Below are 25,165 nucleotides of genomic sequence, written 5' to 3' on the forward strand. Positions count from 1 at the left end.
GAAAACAGCCTTAAATAAGAGAGGGACCGGAAAAGACCCCAAGAATAGGGCACGGGACGGGGGTCGTCATGGCAGCTTTGTCTACGGGACGGCTCCCTTTGTCGTAGTGATGGAGCAGGGGGACGGGAGGGCGGGCGTTGTTAATAGGAGTCACACTGAGGCTGTCAGCGGGACGCCGGGGAGCCGCACATGCGACCACATTGCTGTGACTGCACGTGCATGTCAATGATGATACGGAGACTATATGCATTAGGTCTATAGCATGCTTGAGCATGATTGAAGGCATGTGGTTAAATTTCTTTCATCCGTATGCACACACAGGAATGCCTAAATGTACAGATGTAAAATAGCAAAGACACATTACAATACAGCAGCTGCAGTCACGCAGTAATGCTCCACCCAATAAATGCTTAATGCAGCTCACTGTTACTACATAGGACAAGTATCTGTCAGGATTATGGGCATTTTAAGCAGTTCCACGGTAACCCTGTGTGCAGAATGAGGTAATATACATGAAACAAACACATACTGTAACAGTGCGGGTAGAAGAAAATGTTTCCATGGGACCCCAAAAAAGGGGGACGCCATGAGATTATAGGACTTTGTGTGCTAATAATAAGCTGAGAAATAATGCAACAAGATTATTGAAACAAAACACAAAAATACAGAAAAACTTAAAAAGTTTTAAAGCAATAAACTACAGTATTGTCACATCTAGGTCCGTCACTTTTTGAAGTCCCCTTGGATGGATGGATCTCTTTCTTGGGTATTCCCTTGTTTTGTGCACATGGCATTGTTAAATAAAACAAAAAAAATCAACATATGTGATTTTATGCAATAAAATGGGATCAACTGCAGAACAGCACATCAAAAAGGTATAGCTGAGTTGATCACACATAAAATATTTAATGTTGACCGAACAATATTTGCTATTTTTCATCTTTGTCTTTTTTATTGTATTTTATGTGTTATTTAGCAACTTTTTCCTTAGTTAGCATTTCTTGGTGCAAGCTGCTTTGAAGTGCCATTAAAAAAGTGCCTGTGTGGCTGATTTGAGAAAATTTGAGATCTTGACATATGTGACAGTAGGAAACAAAGCACACAGCAGGAGTTTAACTAGTCCCATGTTTGTTTGCCTAACACACACTGTATCTGCACATTTATGCATATGAATTGACCTTTGTGTGCAGTTTATAGTAAAGACAGTGACAGTAAGTCTATTCACCCTCTTTCCTCTGCCGCCTCCGATTCACATCCTCCTGGGATGATTATTAATCTAATAATTAAACATTTATTGCCAACAGCACCTGCTCTCTCTCTCTCCCGGGGACCCCATCACAGAGAGAGAGAGAGCGGGAGAGAGAGGGAGAGAGAGAGAGGGAGGGAGAGAGAGTGAGGGAGGGACACAGGAGGAGCCAGAGGGAGGGGTTGTAGAGAGGAGAGCAATCCGAAGGGGTCATCATCACATCGCTGGATTCTTTTACAGAGGCGAGAAGCTGTCTCTTTTTGTGTGTGTGTGTGTGGTGGCAGCGTGTGAAGTTATTTGATCCCAGAACAAAAGAAACAAGGAGGACGGAACAATCCGATGCTGGGAGGGAATCACAGCGAGGGGCCCCCCCCAACTCACTCTGACATCTATAACTAATTAATGTACAGAGCTTGATTTCTTTTCATCCACTTTTTACAGTCAAGCTTCCTTTCGGTTTTTTTCTGCAGAATGTGTGGAAATATCAAAAGGACATCTCTTTAACTCCTATTAACACTAAGCAAGGAGGCAGAGGAGATCCAGCTGTGGGGGGGGCAGACGCTCACTTTTCAAATACAGGTCGAGTAACAGTACAGTACAGTGAAGAGTTTGGGTCCCTGCGTGCGGCAAGATGCTGCGCTATCTGATCAAGACCCTGCTGCAGATGAACCTGTTCACCGACACCATCCGAAACCCTTCCAACGGCACAGATCTGTTCTTCAACGGCTCCCTGCCCTCCTTCAACAGCTCTCTGCTCGACTGGGGAAACTTCACCAACGGTGAGTGCACAGCTTCTTCTCCATTAATGCTCCCATTCAGCCTGTCACTGTGGCTTCTCCTGACTTTGAACACTTATCAGAGGGTGTCTTTTGTGATGGTGATGTGGAACTGAAGCATGGAAGGCGCAGAGAATTGATATCATGGCAGATCATCCAAATGTATGATTTGCTCCTCATAGTTGAAGCCCATTAATTAATGATGTTAGGACAGTCTTCATGCTTTGTGATTTCCCAGTTTTGGGGGCTGAACTGATCTTATAAATGGATCAAAATGAGGATGATCTCTCTGTGTCTTTATGTAGCATTAAGTTGTGTCCTTGACTTAACACTGAGCCAATACTTCTGAGGATCCGTGTCTGAATGAAAAGGCTCAGTGGACGTCTGCAGCAGGCTGGGATCACACGCCTGTCAGGGTGAAATGTGACACAGAGAGCGTATTGTTCAATAACACAGTCTATTTTGCAGAGGCATGAGCGAGCAGCCCTCTCACTCGCTTAAATGAAGCTGTCTGCTGTCAGACACCACAGGCCGGAGCTGTCACATCTCCTTAACTTTTGCCATCGGGCTCCTTTCTCAGTGAGGAAGCTCGGTGTTGCAGCTCCGTTCAGCTCCTTCTTGTTTTTATGGAAGTTTTTTTACTGTCGCCACAGGCTCATTAACATGGAGTAATGCGATGTCTCTGTGCTGTAATGGCAGAGCTGCATGTATGTGTAAGGAAGAAGTGTGTTTGTGCATCTTTATGTGGATCAACAGATCACCCTGATGTCTGCTGTAATGAGCGCCAAAGCTTTGTTTCCATGTCAGTGCATAAAGATAAAAGATGCACTTGGGCATGTGCACATGTTATTGCACACACACACACACACACACACACTTCTTTCCTTCCTTCCTTCCTTCCTTCCTTCCTTCCTTCCTTCCTTCATTCGTTCCATCCTTTCTTCCTTCCTTCTTTTTATCACATTTCCTTTGCTTTTTTATGTTCCCTTCTTCCTTGCCCCCTTCCTTCCTTCCTTCCTCTCTCCTTCTCCTTTTTTCTTTCTCTTTCTGTCATTCTTCCTTCCTTCCATTCACCCTCCCCCTGTTTGTCTTCCTTCCATCCTTTCCTTTTCTTCCCTCCCTTCTCTCATCCTTCCTTCCTTCCTTTCTCCTTTCACTGTTCATTCCTTCCATCCTTTCTTCCTTCTTTCATTCTCTCCTTCCTCTTTCCTTCTTCCCTCTGTCCTCCCTTCTTTCCTCTCCTTTCTGCCTTCTCCCTTCGAAACTCTCTCTCTTTATTTTCTTTCTGTTTCAAACACACCCTGCTGCTTCCCAGTGTGAGTCCATCCCCTGATGTAAAGAGTTGTGCCCTCTTTGTGTTGCCTTGTGTGGGTGTTTTCTGTCACAGAGGGAGGGTGATGTTTGTCTTTTGATGAGTGGACATTGAATTTAGTACACCTTCCCTCTCTTGTCCCTGTGTCCACCTTCAAGTTGCATCAATAATGTTGACTTTATAGCTCGTCTTTCATTGCCCTCACACTTCTATTTCTTTCTCTTTTCATCCTAATGGAGTGTAGATTGAGCGCGGGGTTCACTCCCTCAGATCTATAGAGAAAGTCAGCATGAGAGGTGAGGAGGAACAATGAATCTATTGAGGGGAATCTATCTGGGAGCACAGCAACATGCACTGATACCTGATAGGCAGACGTGCTCTGCGTGCACGTGGCTTCATATTCTTTGGGATAATTCCCCAGAAAGAGACTCCTCTCTCTGTAATCTTTAAGTGGCATCGATACATGCAGGCAGCCTCACTGAGTAATGGGCGGGTGGATGTAATAGTTACTAATCAGTGATCAATAAGATAAAGTATAAAAGCCTTTTCTATTGTAAACAATAGTGTAAAGGATATCGACCACATGGAGTGAATGAAACTGATATCTGAATTTCCACCTGCAACAGAAATCAATACTACTTTTTCTTAATAAAAAATAACTCTGCTCAGCTATTCAACTGACATTTAGACTGATGTCCCAAACATTAATGTTTTAAAAAAACCATAATAGAGATATATTTTGCTGATTCATCAATAGAAGGGAGGGGTGTGGGGGGGCTGGTCAAATCATGGGTATCCAGGCGAGAAGCTCAATAGCCAAGCAAGTGGGCGGACAGCTTGTGTGGGTCGACCTGGAGCTCAGAGGGAGGCTCAATGGGAAAATCAATGCAGCCCGATAACCAATTTGGGAAATAATGGACAATTCACTCAAACACAGCACTGTCGTGGACTGCTAGGGCTGGCAAATTTATCTATCAGTCCATCCCCTCTCTCTCACACACACTCTCTCGCTCTTCCTCTTATCACATCTTTTCTCTATTGGCAGTTTCTTTTGGGATTTCTACTCCCACAGTGGATGGGCTGGAGCTGACCATTACCTGATACCTGACAGTCAGTAATTAGGGTTGATTAATTGGGGTGCTATATCTTGATATGGAAATATTTTTTTTTATCTTCAAATTAAAAGAAATAGATAAAAGATGCACTGAATGACAAATTTACTAAATTTGAATAATTAAGTTTTAATTGGCACTTTAATTTGGAAGCTAACCCAGAAGTTAGCATCTCACATGTTTGTGTCGAATGCTGTGCTATGAAGTTACTATGTCATGCTAGCATAACTTTAGCTTCATCAGCAGTAAGCGAAGCATGCTTGATCTGTAAGTACCATACCAGACATCACCTGTAGTCTCCATTAGCCACCAGCTGCTAAACATTCATTTGTGGGGTAAATGCAAGCATATTTATATTTCATGAAATGAGAACTTTGTCATTGTTATTTGTCATTTTATAAACACAAACATTATTGCAGACATCTAATAAAAACATTATTAAAACAAGAACAACCTCATAAGAAAGAAACAGTGATTGCTAACATGCTAACACATTCCCAGCACACTGTAGTTGGATATTCTCTAAAAATAAACGCAAGGAACTATGATAAAGTAATTTCATCTTAAATATCTGCAGTCCTAATATAGTAGCCCAATTAGCATCTCTCTGCCTCCCTGCCCACACATCTGGTTCAATAGGTGTTAAGACAAGCGCTCTGTGGGGAGCAGGTGCCATGAAGAGTGCTCCGAGGAATATGTTTGTGAATCGATATGAAAAGGTGCAGAAACCAAATGCATTTCTTTTTGTACCAGAACATGTAAAAGCCCTTACTAAACTGGTTTCTGTGATAGAAGAAGAAGAAAAAACACATCGTGATGCTGTTCATGTGCACATACACATAGGCGTCTTTGCATTTGTGAAGCTCAGAATGGATGTCCGTCTATCTGTGTTGTAATTTATGGGCACTAAATGTGGCTATTTGTCCCTTCATGGAGGTCAAGTTGGCTCCTGCTGTTATTATGTGTGTGCATGTTTCTTCACCAATTACCTCTCAGTACCCCCCCCCCCCCCGCCCCACACACACACACACATACACACACACAAAAACACAACATCAACAACTGCTTTTATTTGTGTGGGAGCAGAGCTGTCTGCAGAATCTTCATCAGTGCAAATCAGCATTTCATACAATCAAGCTCGTCCTATTTGCACGCTCGGAGAATTCAAAAACAGCCTCTTTGGAAGTACTGAAGGAAGGCAGCCAGCATGGTGCCCTGCTAGAGCTCTGCGATGAGGGTTAAACTTCCTTTACCAGGAAACCCCGCCGTGGATGTTTGGTGCTAATGGTGCTGTCAGTCTGGCGCTGTGTGAATCCAGCCTGCAGAGGGCTCTGAGTCAGGGTGCGCTGCTTCCCACATCCTTGCTGCTGGGAGTGGCTGGATAGTAGATGTGCATTATTAATGGATTAGGGAGCATTTTGGAAGCGAAACATCTTTATTCATAACACGAGCCAAGCTCTGGGAACCACCGGTTGTCTCATCTCGGCTCCACTGTCAAAAGCCAACCATTAGCCCACCGCCGCCGTGGCCTCTCTCACACCTGATTGGCTGAAGACGCGTGTTAATTCAAAGTCACAGGAAATGCAGGCACAAATGCTGCTTCACCTCTAGACCCTGCACTTACTGTCAAAGCCGGTCCCAGCTCCAGCATGACGTCTGGATCATTAAATGTGACCTTTCTCTGCGAGCTCGTGCTGATGCTGGCGCTGTGGCTGCGGCTGGGACTTTGTAGTGGGCTAGAAAGAGAATGTCTGATGACCGGGGAGGTCTCAGTGAGCGGCTGCCTGGGTAAACTATAGTGGACTCCACACACTGATGGCACACTGCCAACACAAACACTGTTGTAGTTGGGGATGGTCAGGACACACACACACACCCTGTCACAGCAGAGCAGCCTTTGTTGCAGTCCTTTTACTATTCAGACAGAGTGTGGCAGTAAACACTTTCTGTGCACATGGACAATGGGTGCAGTGGATATGTGATGCCAACTGCGAACAACCTGCATCACAACACGCCTATGGTCAAAAGTACTCTATTGGTCAAGTACTGCTTCAATTTAACCCTAACCCACACACCTCCTGTCAGTGGTAGCCATTTAAAGATCTCAGAAACTAACTTCTGGAGAAAAACCAATATGGAGGACGGTGGACGCCGTCATCTGCTGGTTCTGATGTACTGTGACATATCTTATACATATTGTAAACCCACTTGTGTTGTTTTCTATTCCATTTGGCTTTAGTTGTGCATTGTGTGTTTTTGCTTGTGAGCTGTAAAAAGAACACAACATCCAGTAAAATAATCATATTGAGACCAAAAACGTAAAGAGTACTTGAACTAATTATCAACAGCAACAAGTGTGGAATCAGCCTGGCTAGCCACACTGATAAGTGCTTTTCTTAAGGCTTTTCAGTCACAGTCCTTTGAGGCCACTTCACATAGTGAATTGTGTGGAAATACTCTTACTGTTAGACACAGATGTGGGTTCTATGGTTTCCAATCATGATCATATTATCTGGCATTTCATTCATGGGAAATGCTGGCTCACCACTTTGCTTCCAGGTTTCACTGATGTGTTGAACAGCTTTTGTCTCCATGCTGTTTTTAATTTTAATTTTTTACCGTTTACTTTTTTTTGCACCTTAATTTTTATCATTATATATTATTTATTATATAGTTTAGTTTTATATTTTATTATATTGTTTTATTAAAATCTTACAATCTGAAATTGCTTTATTTTGTCTTTTTTCTGTTGTCTTCTTTATTGTTGGCCTGTCAATCATCTGTGAAGCACTTTGAATCACAAGATTAATGATCAAGGGGTGCTATATGAAAAAGTTTGATTTATTGATTCATTGACTGATGCACACCTCTCTGCATCAGTTAGTATTTACTGCAGTAATTGTTATTTAAGTCTAGGTTTTGGCTGGTCCATGTAGAAGGAAGGGTTCAGGGTCGGTGGTACAGAGATACTGAGCAGTCATTCATCAGAGGGCAAACACAAAGGGCAAAAACAAACAAAGGTGGGTGATGCGAAATCTATTCCAAGCAGGATGACATCACTACCTTCATTTCCCTTCTGTCTTTATCCTTCCTCTATCTCACTCTGTCATTTTCCACTCCCACTATCTGCCTCACTTCAATTTTCTTTCCATTCACCTCGATTTATTTGCGTGGCTTTTTGCATAAACAGTATCACCGCAGTGTGTGAATACATGACCACAAGGTGCCAGTGAACGCTTTGTGACTTCATATGTACGACAGCATCTTGTTAGTGAAAACATGTCCACCTCCTCTTCTTCTCCATCCTGCTCCTTCACCTCCTCCCTCCATCTGTCCATGTGCTATTAAGGAACAGTCCCTTTTTTCCTGTAGAGGATGAGTAACATCAGTGCTCAGTGGTCCAGCTTGGCGCCCAATTACTGTCACATCATCTGCACGTATTTTCAGGCGCTATCAGCTTAAAGCCTCCTCTTCTTGGCCTGCTGCATCACTGATAAGCTTATCATCCTAAATTTCACAGGAAACTGTGCTAAAACCTCCATCTACCAGCTGGTGGTCAAAATGGGCTCATTCTATCCAAAGCCTTAGCTCATTGGAGGAAGGAAAAAAGTTTGGATCTACTGTTTTGGTTTAGCATTTTAATGGAAAAAAACACAATAAGATTCAACAGTTATCATAACTTTATTCTGCTTTTATTGAGACACGCTTTTTTTCTCCATCGTTTTGCCTGCATCTGAGATAATATGCAGAATTATGTACATAACCGAGCAGGAATGGAAATTAGGCAGCATCTGTGGCGAGAATGAATACTGAAGGGGAAGGAGGAGAAGCAGAGAAGGGCAGGAGATGCTGCTTTGCAAGCAGGAGAGGGTTCTGCATTATGCTAATAGCTGCTTGGACGGCTTTGTCTATCATGGTGAGGATTTCTCCAGGTGGCGAGCAACGGCAGATTGGAAGGTGATGAAGATATAAGACAGTGGTTAGATTTACTCAAGGTGTGATATGGGCTGCAGAGCTTAATGTCATGTATTTGGGGAAAAAAAGAAAAAGAGCATGGATCAGAGGAGATGATGGGAATTATGATTGTCAGTGTGGCTGGTGTTTGCGGGAGTGAGAGTAGCAATAAGCCACAGAAATGAAGCTGGGATAATGTAGTTTGGTCCTGTGGTGGACAAGATATAGTCAGCAGTTAATGGAATAAATGAAAAATAGGTCATTTTCACTTAATGTCTTAACCTGATAGGACAAAAACATCAAAAAGGTGACGGCACATTTGTGTCCAGCACACAACACAAGTTTCAGTTTCAAAGCAGGAAGTCCAGGCTTGACATTAAATTCATTGTTGAACCAAATGAAGAAGGGAGCAATGTTGCTCATCTTGTACACACAAAAACAAAATATGCAACCATGCATGAGAGGTGCAAACAGTTTACCTTTAAATGTTAATTTAATATGCGGCTGACCTTTAAAAGTTGTGCCCAGGAAGAGCCACCTCACCTTCAAAGTAAACGTAGTGCCAAGAAGACAGCTCAACTTTAGATTAAAGGTTGTTCTGAAACAGCTCATCTCTTCAGTATAAAACTGTTCAAAAGCAAGTAATTTGTCTTCAAAGTAAAAAAGGGAGCTCACCTTAGAAATAAAAGTTAAGGCCAGAAACAGTCTGCCTTCAAAATAAAAGTTAAGGCCAGAAACAGGCAGTCTGCCTTCAAAATAAAAGTTAAGGCCAGAAACAGGCAGCCTGCCTTTAAAATAAAAGTTGAGCTCAGAAACAGTCTGCATTCAAAACAAAAACTGTGACTAGAAACAGCCTGCACACCTTCAAAATAAAAGTTGTTTCCAAAAACAGCTAACTTGCCCTCAAAATAAAAGTTGTACCCAGAAACCAGAAGCTCAACTTTAAAGCCGGGAAACATTGTGATTGTGGAGATATTTATTATGACATATTGTGTATACAAAGTTTCCCTAACACGTCAGTTTGTTAAGTGTGTCATAATATGAAAAGTCAGTTCTGGTGAGAACATGTTCTTGCTGCTTGTAGTAGTGTACCTCCTGACAATCATACAACCACAGTAACGTGTTAATGTGCTTAAGACATTAATGTTTAAATCAATTAAAACTCACAATGCTTGCTCTCGCTCTGCAAACACACACTCAGATGCTGCCTCCATAAATTACCCACACTCTCCTTCCTTAACAACTCAGTGTATTAAAACGGTTGACTGCTCCTTTCATCTGGGGGCTTCGGGTACAAGGAGGAGGTCAATAAAAAATGAGGGGTTAAGTGTGCTGATGACTCGGAGGTCAGAAAGAGAGGTCGTAACCCTTAACCCATGTACAAACACCCCCACTAACACCCACTACATCTTCACTGATGACACAGTATTGTTCATCACATCTGCTCCGACACTATTGTTATTCCAATCAGCATGATTAGTAAGCAGGCGTTAGCACTGTACTCTGTATGGCATCAAATGTATGTATAGAATATGGATAGAAACATAGCCGAAACTACTTACTATAAAATATGCATCATATTTTAAATATTGCTTGCTTGAAGTCTGATGTTGCATCATGATTACGAGCTAATAGAAATATTTGTATTCATGGCATTTTTTTCTCTTCTAAGTAATTAGTTTGTGCCTATGTTAGACAAACAGACGCTCAAAGCAGCATGAGTGGAGGGAAGGTGTGAAAAGCATTTTTTAAATGTAAATTGATTCTAGCATTGTATTGGTGGTGGGGGTGTTAATGTAAGTCAAAAGAGTTTTGTCAAATATTTCCCCTGACACACACACACACACACACTCACACACACATGAATGACAATAAACATACCAATGTCAACAGAAAACACTTGCTAACAATATGCACACCGAAATCACAAAAGCCATCAGTGGAAGCATAACAAATCTCTCCCTCTCTGTGTTTTTCTGTCTCTAGACACACACACACACACAAACGCACAAAATAATACATATAGCTGTCTCCAAACTCCATTTCACATCACACTCCTGTTGCCAATTATCTTCTGAATCCATTGGTGGGAAGGAAACATGCGATGACAACCCTGCAGTGTCAACACAATTGGTCATGCATGCTTATGAATACTAAGATATAAAAAGCGGTGCGAGGAGCGCAGCTTGTGGCGGCTTTATGTCACAATCTGCAATTTGTCTTCCTTCTGTTAATGTTAATGCTCAAAAAAACGTTTATCAAACCTAGAATACAAACCTTCACTCACTGTGGTATCAGATATTTTACACCTGAAAGCAATTTAAAGTCAATTAATTCAACACATCTTTAAAAACACTAGAGTAAGACATTTAAACCACTTGGTTATGTTTTGGTGTTAAGGCTGTTCCACACTCACACAACAACTTTCTTCTTGCTCTACAACACATGGTTATGTTAACACAACATATACATGTGTTTCTCGACATGAGCCCTTCAAAAGTCCTCTCAATCATGGGGTCTGTGGTTCCAGTCCCCCTGACACCCCAGGCTGTTTTGTTATTTGCCCAAATTTCAATTTAAAAATGTCAAAGTTCATAACAACAAACATATTATACATACTGTTCCCATCGTACGGTTGCCAGTTATCTTGGTGCGGACAAGCTGCATTAAAACTAACTGAACAGTTACACTGTGGAATATTATTCTTCGGCACACTTCATAATTGCTTTGATTAATACGTTTTTTCCAATCTCTCTCTCTTTGTTCCTTTTTTCTTTCTTACATCTAATAATTGGAGCCCCTTGTCTTGGAAATGAGACCCTCGATTTCCTGTGGGACTACCCTGAATAAATTACTCCTAAACAAATTCAAACCAAAAAAATGGCTGCTCTTTTAATAGTTGCTGCTCTTGTTGAAGAATCCATAAATAGAGCTTGATAAATACAAAAAAAGATACTCGATAAGCAGGAGCAGTATCTGATCCATGGTATGATTAGTTCATTATTATTTCATGCATGAACTGATGTATCTGTCATGCCACATGCCAATACACATTCATTAGCTGGGACTGTAAATGTGTGTTGTGTGTGTCAAGGGGATGTTACCCAAGGGCTGTATCTGCAACAATCACTGGGCAATTACTGGGTAAACACTAATTAATCAATACAGTCAGTCTGTGGCCTGCTCTGACATCCCTTCACCCACACACACACACACACACACACACACACACACATGCACAAAGCAAACAAAATGGAATTAGACTGACGGAATATTCACTTCTCTTTGTCCGTCTCCTCCATCTGCCTCCAAAGTTGACTTTTAATTGCTGTCATATAAATGCAATTAGGTACTTAGAGTAATGTTTGCAGAATATTCTAATTTTGACATTTATGATAATGTTGCTTGTATGGGCCGAAGTCACACTCAGTCAGATGAATGTAAAAGTCTGACTTTAGGCTAATTAAAGTGAAAGGACTGAAGTAAATGTCATTTAGAATCATGTTCTTTTTTGGATATTACAGCATAATAAGTGACAACACTAGCAAAGAATTTTAAACCTACCTCAAAATCTCCTACCCTACCTTAAAGGTAGGGTGCGCACATAGCAGGACGAGAGTGACAACCAGCCAATACTCCGTGCAGGGTCCACCCAGAGGATTGGCTGATGTTTTTAGCATTTTATAGCTTCCACAGATGATTCATATTCTTCGTTTTAAAGCGAAACTGCCGAACTAATCGGTTGCTATCGGATTGTAAAGAGAAGTTACACTAATTTAACAAAAAGTGCATCAGAAGGAAATCTCCTACCCTACCTGTAAGACTGCTAAAAACGTATTTATGGAAAGAAACTAGACAAAGCAAATTTATTGACCAGCCCACATAAGCATAGATAAACACACTCACACCTGAGCAGTGACCACAGTCCTGTTCTGTGAGCCAAGCAGGGAGCAGATGGCAGATGTATTACTCATTCATTGCCCCCCCCATACAGTCAGGTGACTCAAACAGCCATGCAATCACAGGCTGCAATATTGAATTTGTTTTTACAGTCATTACCATGTATTACAAAGCTGTGACTAAAAATAAAACCCTTATTTAGAATCCTAAATAAATTGTATTTATCCCAAATGTATATTTATTAATGATTGATTTTTAATCCACATTTAATCATGTACAAAAAGGGAAACAAATTGTACTAGAAGTGAAATTGTACTGTGTAAATTAAACGTTAACATCACCTATCTCAGGATATACAACTAAAAGTGTGAATAGAAAATATATACCTAATTTAATAATAATTTACATAAATATTTTTTTTGCATTTCATATCTGAGAGAATGTATGACTTATTGTATTAATTGTTAACCCACACACTAAACTATGAAGTTATTTATCTGAAGTGACAGCAGTGAATTATTGAAGACGTTGCTGCTTGTGTTGTCCAACTCAGCGATGGATCTTTTCTGATTATTCTGTGCCAAACTACCACTGCCTTCCTGACCTACTTTTGAAGCGCCAATGGGATGAGTTGAATCAGTAAAAAGCCAGAGGTGATGAGAAAGCTCAAATAATAGCTCCAAATGTCAGACTGTTTTCTTTAATGATGGATAGCTAAGAGAAGTGAGCCTTTGAAAAATATGACAAAGGTGAGGAGGATGAAAGGAGAGAGGGACTGGATTTTCTACGCCGACGATGCCAGGTTATATATTTTACAGAGAGGGTCAGTAATCAAACAGAGACTCTGTGAAACAGATCATGTAAGTGCATTTGGAGGAGCAGCTGCTCTGTCGGGTAACATTGTGGATTGATGCCACGTAGCCAATTCTCTCAAGGAGCGGAAGCCATCATGACTCCAATTTCAAACAGCAAGATTACATTTCTCTGAGGCAAGAGGCGAGGATTTTAAAACAAAACACAGCAGCTCTCCAGCAGTCACTCTGTGGGTTTAAGAGGCTAAGATGTAGTGCAGCTTCAACAAAGACAGTCACGTTGGCAGATAGAATATTTCACTATACTCACATGTCAAAAGAGATGTTTTCATGCTTTTTCAACATGTTATTTTAGGATTTTTTGACTGACAATGTTACATATAATAGATATGAATAGAATATTCACAGATTTTACATGTTAAGTTCTACACACTACAACAGTTACACAGTCACACCACCCCTTTCTAAAACTATAGCATAGAAAAATGAATAAATCTCTTCTTTGGCTAAGCTCAAACTTTCATTTTGGAGGCTAGGACTTTATTAGTAATTCAAAATATTAGTGTTCCAAAGAAGATCGAAGACATATGACCACATGAGGGCTTACAACCACAACAGAAAAATGATTGGACATAGCAAAGTTGTAATGATCATGCACTGTAGTTGGTTGGATTTACTTCCTGCTTTCTTATTGCACAATTTTAGCAAATTAGCATCATATACACTTATGTGCAAGGTATTAATTATCACATAAATGTTCTTCAATCTTAACTTAGACAAAGACACCAGATAAGCTTGTCTTCACAGAGTCTCAATCTGTTCATAATTCTGTTTTATGCGAAGAGACAAGGACGCTGAGACATCCACAGAAGAACTGAACGTCTGAGCTGGACTTCAACCCTGACATAGAAAGCACTGAAAACTCTGGTTGTACACCACAAAGCTCAAGTGTCATCACAGAGGTGAACAGAGGCAGCATGACAGGGAAAAGTGCAGAGAGAGAGAGAGAGAGAGAGAGAGAGTGGCGGAGGGCCACAGGGCAACAAGGGACACTGACATTTTCAGGCACTTAAATATGTGTATTAAGATTGGCAGCTCAGCTTGCCGTTCACCAGGCTGATTACCATAAAGCTATTTATTAGGCTGATTTCCCAGGCTGAGAGCAACGGAGACCGGGGGGGAAAGGGGGGGTCGACGCCACGGTGTGGGAAGGCTGGCAGAAGGTTAAGGGCAAATTGCCATGGAAACAGCCTCAGAGGGCAGCGGGGAGATGATGGTGAATAGTGGACATCTATTTACAGGTGGAGGAGAGGTACAGAGTGTGGGGTTAGGGGTCACAGATGAGTGTCATCGTTTTCCTGTGGGGAGTTTTTCATAATAAAAAGCTGGCAGAGGGTGGCATCGATGAAAGTTAAATAAGCTGCGACTCTCACAGGTGGTTAGCAGGGCTGATTTCTGCACACATTTCATATGCAATTAGCCTCATTACAGAAGCTTAACATGTGCACGACTCTAATCTATGTACACCCCCTCACATGCACAGAGACTTCCTGCAGGTCTTCATTAGCACTAATCAGGCTCTTGCTGCTGCCCTCAGCGGGGACCGCTGACACCTCTTTCTCTGCTGTCTTGTCCGCGCTGCTCTCACATAATGCAGACCTACAACTGTGTGCGTGTGTGCAGATATTTCAGTCCCATAAATTGCCCTACAGTACCATGAAGTGTAAAAAGGCTGTGGGTGAGCGGTACAGTTTCTTCGTCCTCTAATTGCTGTGAGATAAATTCCCTGCAGGGACCGTGAATACATTCAACACATACAGTAGTTTCATTTTTATGTTAATACATCAGGTCAACTCATCAGGTCAGATGGACCTGTGGCTCCTCAATATGTGACCTTCTCCTATACATGCAGACCACAGCCTCATTAGAGGGATTTTACACACACACATCTATTCTCCATGCTCGGGTTTATAATCCCTACAACCCTATCATTGCATAGTAAATGTGCATATGCATGCTAATTGTCTTAGACAGCAGGGTCAAAATTGGATTAGAATAAGAAAGAGAGCCAGTTATACAGTCTGTGTGGGTTTTGAGTGTTACAGAGAAGTTGGCCATATGCACTGTGAAAGAAGACAGCAGGTGGTAAAAGGGCATACTGAGGAAGAATTCATATAAACATTTGAGCGTTTGAAGTCATTATACTTGTGTAGTTTAGTTACATCTCTCTCTCCCACTGGTCCTGTTAGGCTCATAAGTTATTTATACTGATCAGTGCCACAGGATCTCTCTGGTAAGTGAACCTGTGGGCCCCACTGCTCCGCTGTCAGAGTGTGTTAATGTGTGTGCACCTTACAAATGTTGACAGAATCTCACTGAAATGAGATGTGCCCCTTATTGCACCATGAAAATCATAATAAATGTGTCAGAATAATCTCAATACAGGGTCATTTTACTGGAAAAAATGCCTCTTGTATGATCCTCCCTGAATTTGTAGTCGGATGGTGCAAAGCATCGCTGTAAGATCTTACATTCGAACATCACAGGTGAGGAGAGCAGCTGCTCTGTGCCAGGCTGACCTCATCATCGTGAGGATATATATTCTGACGTCCCGACAGGGTGATATCATAGTTCGATCATCTGACCTTGCGCTGCAGCTGCGTTCACCTCCACACAAAGGAAACAAGTTAAAGAAACTGCAGGGTGTGAGTCAGTGTCACGGCGTCTCCTCTGATTAACATGACGCCCGGCCTTTGTGAGGAACAAAGAGACATACCTGTTCCAGGGTTTGGCTCAAAATGTAAATATTTAGGGCGTTCACTCCATTACTGGCATGAAAGTAAAGCATTCTGGGGCGGCATCAGTTATTTGCTAAAGTCTGCTGTTCTGCATACCAAACAGTGAGGCGGATTTAAATAAAAAATGATTAGATGAACCTCCACATCCCTGTTAGAATGTACAGGCTACAAGCCAGCGAAATACAAGGTAATGTGAGGCAGACAATGTGTTCGCTAATGAATTCCAAACTAACATGAAACAGAATTGGAGATTAGGAAAAACACAAAAGAGAGAAAAAACAAATGTTTTGATCCTGGTGAACTCAGAAAGCTTCATGTAACATTTGAAAAATATAATTTAACTTCACAATAACAGGCTTTTATTTTGTTAAATAGATTTGTGTTCATTTTAATTTATTAAAACAATAGATTGGAATTGCACAGTTGAAAATATATATAGTTGAATATATATATATAATGTTGTGCAGAATCAGGACCCAACTATGAGATACACAATGTTAGACTAAATGTGCACAGAACAAAACACAGAAAGGTAATGAGACACAGGTGGAAACAATAAGGACAGCACAGCCAATCAGAGAGGAGGGAAAACACAAGGTCAGGAAGTACCACGACTCAAGCAAGAGAACAACAAACAGAACTATAAAACAAACAGGAAGTGAAGCAGCAACAGGGTCTGTCCATACTTCTATCATTAACATGTGCCAACAAATCATATTTCAGATATTGCCACGATGTTCTGCTACAAACAGTAAAATGCAAATTTCTTAGTTTTTTTTTAACCCACAATCTGCATGTGTCTGAAGTGCTATTTTCTCACACTTTATTCACATATTTCAGTTATGGGAGCATTGACACGCTGCAATGCACCCGGACTTTATGCAAACTACATTCTGTACAGTCCATACGTGTGGAGGAGGGAGAAGGACAAAGAAAAAAACATCAATAGATTGATAATAATATTAATAAAAAGAAGAATGTGTGGGGTATATGGTTGCAGGGGTGCTTAGTGTGGGTGGTCAGGTGGAAAGGTAGGTAGGAAGTAGTACTGCTTAGTAATTCTTTTTCTATATTATTTTTTCTATTTGCTGAAGCCTGAATGTGAGTCCACAGTGTGCTTTATTGGAGTTGTGTTAATATCAGAAAACCGAAAAAAATTTTAAAAATGCAGTTGATAGAGAGGAGCAGGAGGAGCTCCTCCTCCAGAGGATTCGTGCTGCAGAATTTAATTTGTCAATTAGCAGCTACCTCCCTACCTGGTGATCCAGAGAGAGAGAGAGAGAGAGAGAGAGAAAGAGAGAGATTGTTAGGGTGGTGGCAGGGGACAGGCTCTGCCTCTTCATCCCTCTCCTTTCTCTCCCTCCTCTTTGGCCCACTGGAGCTTTGCATTTGAAAGAGTTCTTCAGTCAAAAAAAAAAGCTTGCACATGAAAGCAAATGTCAGCAGCCTGATCACAGAGGAGTGCTTTTTGGAGACAGCACTCTTGCTCTGAAGGGGGAATCATTTGTGTTTAATTTGGAGAACAAAACAGGAGAACAATATGCAGTTTGTAGTGAACACAATAAACGTTATTCTGCATTTTTATTCAAACTCTACAGAGAACAGGATAGTGCTACAGGAACACTGGAACAAGGGTGACCTCTAGTGGACACAGGAGCCTCCGACATGCTGCCTGACTCCAGGCTAAAACAAACACCTGCTAAGCTTTTGGTTTGTGAGCGTGTAAAACACTAAGTTTTACAAACAGTGTCTTATTTACAGTTTCCAAGTGTATACAGTGCATTAGAAGTTAAATCTGATGAGGCAAAAGAAAAATTAAGAGTCATATTTGTCACACAATCGCCACACTGTGCGCACATCTGTGGCTCCATCTAGTGGCCATATAAGTGAAGTTCAGTCTCATCAGAGGAGCCAAGCAAATGAAGCATGCTGCACACAGATGTTGTTCTTGTCTAAGTTTCCGATTGCTCAAACTGAAGCTAAGGAACCCTTTAAACTGACTGAGTTCGTATTCTGCAAGCAAACATCCTCACTGGGTCTGATGAGGATGTTTCTATCTCTAATAAGGAGGGAAAAGGGTTCTTTGAGAATTCCCATGGGAATTCCAGTCCAGACAACCTGCATCCCTGCAATGCCACTGTTTGACACCAGATGTCAGCAACACATCAGAGTGAGCAGCTACACAGATAAACAGGTCATGGCTGTGTGCATGTAGCACAGACGTATGAGATCAAGCTTCTATGTGCTTCTATGATCTTTAGATAAGATGCAACATAATCCTGGTTTCTATAGGGGGTAGGAGGCAGGTAGGATAGGATTTTTTGAAGATTTAAGATTTAAATCTTCTCTTGGCTTCATGATACACAAAACTAGTAATACAATCCACTTTACTTCCAGGAGAGAAGGTAAAATGTTGAAATAGGGTGGTAACATTTAAATTGAACACATATATTGTTGTTTACCAGAGTTTCTTCTATCCCTAGATAAAAAAATACATATTATTGGTGTGTATTAATTAATGCCTAGTTTGTAAGTGATTATAAAACAATAAAAATATATATATTTTTTTGTTTCCAAACCTTAAAATTAAGGCTTGCTGAATCTAAACGAAGCCTAACATAGCATTGGAATAATCTAAATCTAAATGTAATCTAATTGAAATAAATGTTTGTACAAGTTCTTCAGTGACTCTGAGTCATCAAATCATCAAGTGTACACACCTGTCTAATGGCCATAAATATGATTTATATGTTAGACTGAAGGTGAATTGGTCTCAGCCTTGGAATCATGAGAGTAGTTATGCATGCTTTTGACCACCAGGTGGCGACAGAGGTCTGTGCTGGGCTTGTTAGTAATAAAATCCAATACAGGCAATAATCACATTGCGTTGAGAATAACGTGCAGCTTCTTGCCTGAGATCACATGACTTTTTCATATCAGCTACTAATTTATAATCATTTGTTTCGGTAGCTTCTGCTGTCTCTCTCTCTCTCTCTGTGACAGGTGAGGGGGCGTCGCCAATCTCAAACAGCAACCCTCTGGACTCACCTTCATCCATCACTCTCCCTGGCACCCCGGCACGCCCCCTCTCCATCTCTCATGTATAGGGCGGGCCCTCTGTCCTTTTCCTTATGGAGCGCTGAGAGTATAAATGTATATGTATGAACGCTGGGTGCGTTTATGTTTTATGCAAAGTCTGAATTAGGTGAAGGACGAGACGTAAAGGCGTCCTTCTCAAGGCTAATTTCCATTTAGCCTTGAGTCTGATTGTGTTTTAGTCACTCTCTCTGACTTATGAGGCTGTTTATTCATTCAGACAGTGGATGCAATTAAAACGGCTCTTTAAAAAAATATGAGCAAACTCTGAAAAGAAAGCCTTGACATTTTAAGTTCAAGCTGTTAGTGGAAATAATGTTTCATATTTGCGCTCGGTATTCATCAAAAAAAATTCTCTTATGTGCCAGTGGAAGGTTTCATAAACACGCCATATGTTCACATGTCAATAGAGACTCCACTCAAAACTCAAAATGCACATTTTTCCCAAACAATGCTATAGAACCAGGACTTAATGAGCAGCTGTGTGTTTTAATTGATCCTCTCCACATGTGTAAATGTGTCCTGTCTCGGTGCAGATGTTTTTTCTGGCAGTCTGGAGGACCTCTGGGAGACCTGGGTGTATTTCTAGGCTTTTTCTTCAACCTCTCATATAATCAATTAACTCCACTCTGCTCTTCCCTTTTTTTCCTCTTTCATTCTCCTCCGCAGCCGTCCCACTTGCAGGTCTTTTACCTTTCTAAATATATCTTTGCCCTGAGCGATTTCACCTCCCCCACCACCCCACCATCTATTGATTCTCCACTGGCATTGATCTGAAATCCACTATCTGTGTGTGTGTGTGTGTGTGTGGGGGGGGGGGGGGGGGTATTAAAGTATATGTAGGAGTGTATGTGAGTTTCAGATTAAAGAAAGGGATTTTTTTGTGTGTGTGAATGTGCATGTGGTTTCGGGGCCATCTTGTTCCTGGAAAATGTAAACCCAGAGAGAGTCTTTAAGCTCTGGCTGCTGTGCTCTTATTTTCTTCTTTTAGTGTAGGACACTGCTTTGAATCAATGTGAGTATTTTCTATCCCAACCCACGACGGCCCTTTAGCTTAGAGCTACTGGAGCAAAAACAGCTTTTATTTCACAATATAATCCCATATCTCCCCCGGTGTTAATTATTCAGTTCTGCTTAAGCGTTTGTGAAGATATCACCAAAAGCAAGAACATTCCTGGCCGTCTGCAGTTCGCTAAAGCTCATGTAGGCAAGCCAGATGGCTGCTAGGAAAATGTCGTCGACAGATGAGACTAAAATAAAATGACTTCGTTTAAATCAGAACTTGGAGACAGGAAAACTCTTTACATTTCCACATAAAAACCTAATCCCATTGATGGAGCATCCCTTTTTTTACGCTTGTACTAAAAGCTCATGGGGGCTTATCCCAGATGCCAATGGGTGGAAGGCCTGATACACCCTGGACAGGTCGCCAGTCACACTCTCACCTACAGACAATTAGAGCCCCCAATTAACTGTTAACATGTGAGCCTTTAGAACGTAGGAAGAAGTCAGAGTAAAGCCGGGAAAACCCGTGAAGGCAGGGGGAGTGCAGGCGGCAGTGCTAAGCAGTGCACCGCTGTGCCACCAATGTGGGTCATGCAGCAAGACAAAATCTTCAGACACACACATCATTCTCTGGAATATTGTGGAAGAACTTGAGGATCATGAGAGGAAACCCACCAACATCTCCAACGTAACATCATGTCATGTCATGTAAATAACATGCAGCATTTAACGACATTTCACGTGCATGATGGATGTGCACAAGCGGGGTGGTATAAGGCTTCAGGGCACTGACACCATTCAATGTTTCACATTTGCTAGAGATTACCTTTTAACTCTTGGTTGGGATTCTACATTAAAAACTACTGTTAAGGGCAGACATTAAAAAACAAAAAATATCATGGTCTCCTGCTGAAACAATGGCGTGTCATTGCATATCAGTGGAAACTAAAATGGTGTGAAATGACACGTGAAACACTAAAAATGTGTCTTAACAACACAAAAATGGCGTAGAAATTAGCATGTTATTCACACACCTTTGGGTAATACCAGACTGACATGAAGCTGCTCTGCAGAGGAATGGACTAACACTACAGGCTGTTGACTACTGATCAGAAGATACCGACCTTTTAGTTGCTGTATGTATGTTTAGAAAGTATGTTTCTGTTTCATTTGTTGGATTGGGGACTGACTGAGGTCTCCCACCACATATAAACTATGTTTCCCCACCAAAACAGTTAGAACTGATGAAGCTGCTTGGAGGAGCAGCTCTACAAGTCCAGACGCCTTGCTTCAATCCTCTCTGAGAATCTTTATCAACAAATATTCAAGCACCACTGCAATATTTGTCATTTGAAGCACAAGCAGAATTTATACCAAAAACAACTCCACTGTGCGTGTCAGCTCAATGAAAGGGTTTCACTGCGACCTCTCCAGCCAGCTTCATTGTCCTGTGGTTGTTGCCTGTGTCTTTGTGTGTTTGCCAGCACTGATGGATTAAAGAAGACATGGGCAGGGGAATGGGAAGAATTTCCCCCCCTCACCGCTTCACTAGTTGAGGTTATCGAGACGAGATGCCAAAGGCTGAAATTCATTTTTCCTACTTTTTTTCCACAGCCCTCATCCCAGCCTTGTCTGAAAGGCAATCGATGCCCAGGCAATACAGCTCTGATATATGCTGCCTCCACTGGAGAGTGATTCATGTTAGCTGGACATGCATGTGTGCACTTATAGCAGATTTGCTCAAGTGAATATAGAGATTATTTACACTTATTTACACCGATCAGCACATCATTTCATGCAGCTATTTGATTGGGTTACAGTTCCATCAGAGCAGGAAGTAACTCCAGTAAATCCTGTATTGTTGGATATCTTTTTTATGGATGGTGTCTTTGTTAGCTGTGACAGCTGTTTATTTAGCCTGCCTCTGATGCTATAAGGATTGTATTTAAAATGTGAGGTAATCAATAAAGCATGCATAAATCACATCATGGCACAACATGACCTGAAATGACCTGAAAGTTAAAAATATAAGTATTCTCCTTTGACGTTTATGAGTACAATTCTTTCTTTTTCTTTCTTGGAATTTAAAAAAAAATCCATTGTGTGTAATTACAGTCTTTTGATTGATAAGTGTTTGTTGTAAGTCAGCCTGTTATGACTGCACGATGGCTGCCAGTTAAAGAAAGCAGCTCTGTCAGGAGTCAGAACCATTCAATGCACACAGCAGGGGCAGAGAAGTACAGAATGAAATGAAACACCTGAACATTGTGATTAAAGCATGGCCACTTATTGTTCCATGTTCAATGGAATCCTCCTAATTCACAGTCTCCAAAAATCTATACCTAATGCCATTAAACAATCTATTGTAAGATAATTTACATAGACTGTAATTTAGCAGAATGCAATTATCATGTGCAGCCATCATCAACCATCACATTGAGCTGAGCAGAGTCATCGCAGGCTCTATAATTTTACTATTGAATTGTCCTAATTGCAAATCTGATTATTAGTGTCTCTTCAGAGACAGGTTTCTATAATAGCCTGTTGTTGCTCTAATTCCATTAGTGGTTTTAAAATCATTCTAGCATATTGTAGTTTCCTCTGGGCTAATCAGATTATTCCGGACTGACAGTTGTTTTTACCTGATTAGGGTGGAGCAATGTAATCTGTGATTGGCACAGCATATTTACTTTTGTGAGGAAAAAAAATACATCTTAATCATCAGATTAGGGATCTGAGTTATAAGAGGTGTATGTGTGGAGGAAGTTTCAATATTCCTTGCAGTGTTTGTTTAGTGACTGTGGGGAATATCATTTGTAACCTCTAATTCATCAGGCAGTTTTTTAATGTGCTGTCAACAGTGGCATCAGCATCAGGATGAAACCTGTGCTGTGTTAGTATCAATATGTATAATGAGGATATGGGGACATCATCACCATCATTGGGTAGACAAACAAAATAATGTGTGTTGAGACCATGGTCTGGATCTTACAAATACAGAGGTCCAAATAGTGAACTGCTGTGAAATGGTAAATAAGCAAAAATGGCAATTGACTATACCCATTGTCATAAATATACTATATGTTGTCATGGTTATATAGAGCTGATAATTGTCATGGTAGGTCTATTTTACACTGAACAGCTAAGTATGATCTGTCATCTGAGGCTTTTTTTCAGTTACAATGTGTTACAGTGTGCAAATAAAGCTGCTAAGTAATTACTGAAATCTGGACCTTTGCTCTTTTTAGATCCACCCACGAGAGGTGGATCTAGCCTGATTGGCTCAAATGTGGCTCAGGTCTGAACGCAAATATGGCTCGCAAATCCGGCTAGCGACATGCTACTTCTGGTTAGAGATATGCTACTTCCGGTTCTACCGCGGCTTGAACGGACTCTGTATATTATGAGGCGCCACCTAGAGGTTTGGAGGACAGCAAACACGCTGGATGAAGCCGGATTGAGTGCATACACAAGTGTAATCTAGCCAGATTTGAAAATAGGTCTGAACGCACCCAGCTTAAAGGCTGTCTGGGCTCAATCCTACTCTAGCTGGAATGACTTTCTCCAGTGTGAACGGGGCCTTAGTGACAGAAGCATTCACTTTTCGAACAAGCTGCTAAGTACAGCAGTTATTACAGGTGTTTTATATTTTCCCATGGAAACAATACCAGGGACCTTGGTACAGCCATGGTTGAGAGAACTTCAGGACTTAGGGTCCTCGACCAATCTGTATCAATAAATGTTTCTAGCATAAGACTTGTAAGGTCTTCCTTCTTTGAGCTTGACCTAACAATCCTTGGCTCTTCCTTTACATTAAAGGAAAGTATGAACCTCCGGCATGTATGACCTCTGTACAATACACAATGAATTAGACCCGGATGTTACCCTTAAAAAAAACAGGAGGTGATCCCTGCCAAACACGTTCCACTAGTGACAACACATGGTTTGGTGTACGTGAGAGTCTCAGTACAGTGTGGGAGGGATGTGGGAGTTTAGTTGGTCATAATAACCTGAATATAACCTTCCACATATACGTATTTGGCAACACTTCCTCAAAGAAGAATGACACATTTGGCTTTATGCTCCAGAAAAGGTCAAGTTGGCCCGGTGACCAAGGTGACACCTGATAAACGCTGCCAAAAGTCCATGTTAAGAGAGGGCCCTCCCTCTGTGGATGCAGAGGGAGGGCCCAGAGGATGCAGTGTGGAATTGAGTGCAGAGTGTAATTGTAATGTAAATGTAACAACAACAACTGTTGTTACAATTGTTGTTACAACCACAAGCAGGTGGCAGATTTGTACACACTGGTTGCTTCAAAAGCCTTGAAATATGGACACTCTCTTGGTGAGGATGCTGATTTCTGAAGAGTGTTGTTGAAGTTAAGTCACACTTTTATGGCTTTTCATTACTCCTGGTCTCCTTGGTGCAAACATTGATCAGCACAAACATATATTTGCTGTGCATTCTCAAATTCTGTACCGCTGCCTGCATCTGGTTACACATGTTCTCGTTCAGAACACAAATGAGGAGGCCATAAAAGGTGCAGTTGAAGTGTGTAAATATGTCACGCACGCTGTGTCCATGCCCTTTGTTGTTCCACATTTACAATACAGCCGCCCACTCTCTGCTGCTCTTGCTCTCCTGACATTATCACAGCTACCGCAGCCTGAATATTCAGAGGCTGATTCACACCTGTTTATCCAAGTCCGGCTGCCTGTCAGGTTTTAGCTGCAGCTTAAGTGTTTTGTAATTCATTCAGGAGCTGATATAAATATTAACAGCATGCAATAATGCTAACCTCATTCCTACACAGAGGCAGCTGTGTGAGTGTCTTTAGCTATTGTGTTTCAGACTGTGTAATGTGGACCACAGTGTTGTGTACGAACCATGTTTGACTTTACATCACTATCATGGCCAGTGTGTTGTGACTGCAGGAGCGGCCCCTCTGCTGGTTATTAGCACATAGTATGTCACTGTTTTTCAGTTAGTGCAGGACTTCCTGATCTGCTGTTAGATGCATCCATTTATTTATAGTTGATTGATAGTTATTATATTTTAATTGTGATTGATTGATTGATTGATTGATTGATTGATTGATTGATTGATTGATTGATTGATTGATTGATTGATTGATTGATTGATGTTGTTGTGATT

The sequence above is a fragment of the Parambassis ranga genome, chromosome 14 (assembly GCF_900634625.1).
Source record: "Parambassis ranga chromosome 14, fParRan2.1, whole genome shotgun sequence".
Classification (NCBI taxonomy): domain Eukaryota; kingdom Metazoa; phylum Chordata; class Actinopteri; family Ambassidae; genus Parambassis; species Parambassis ranga.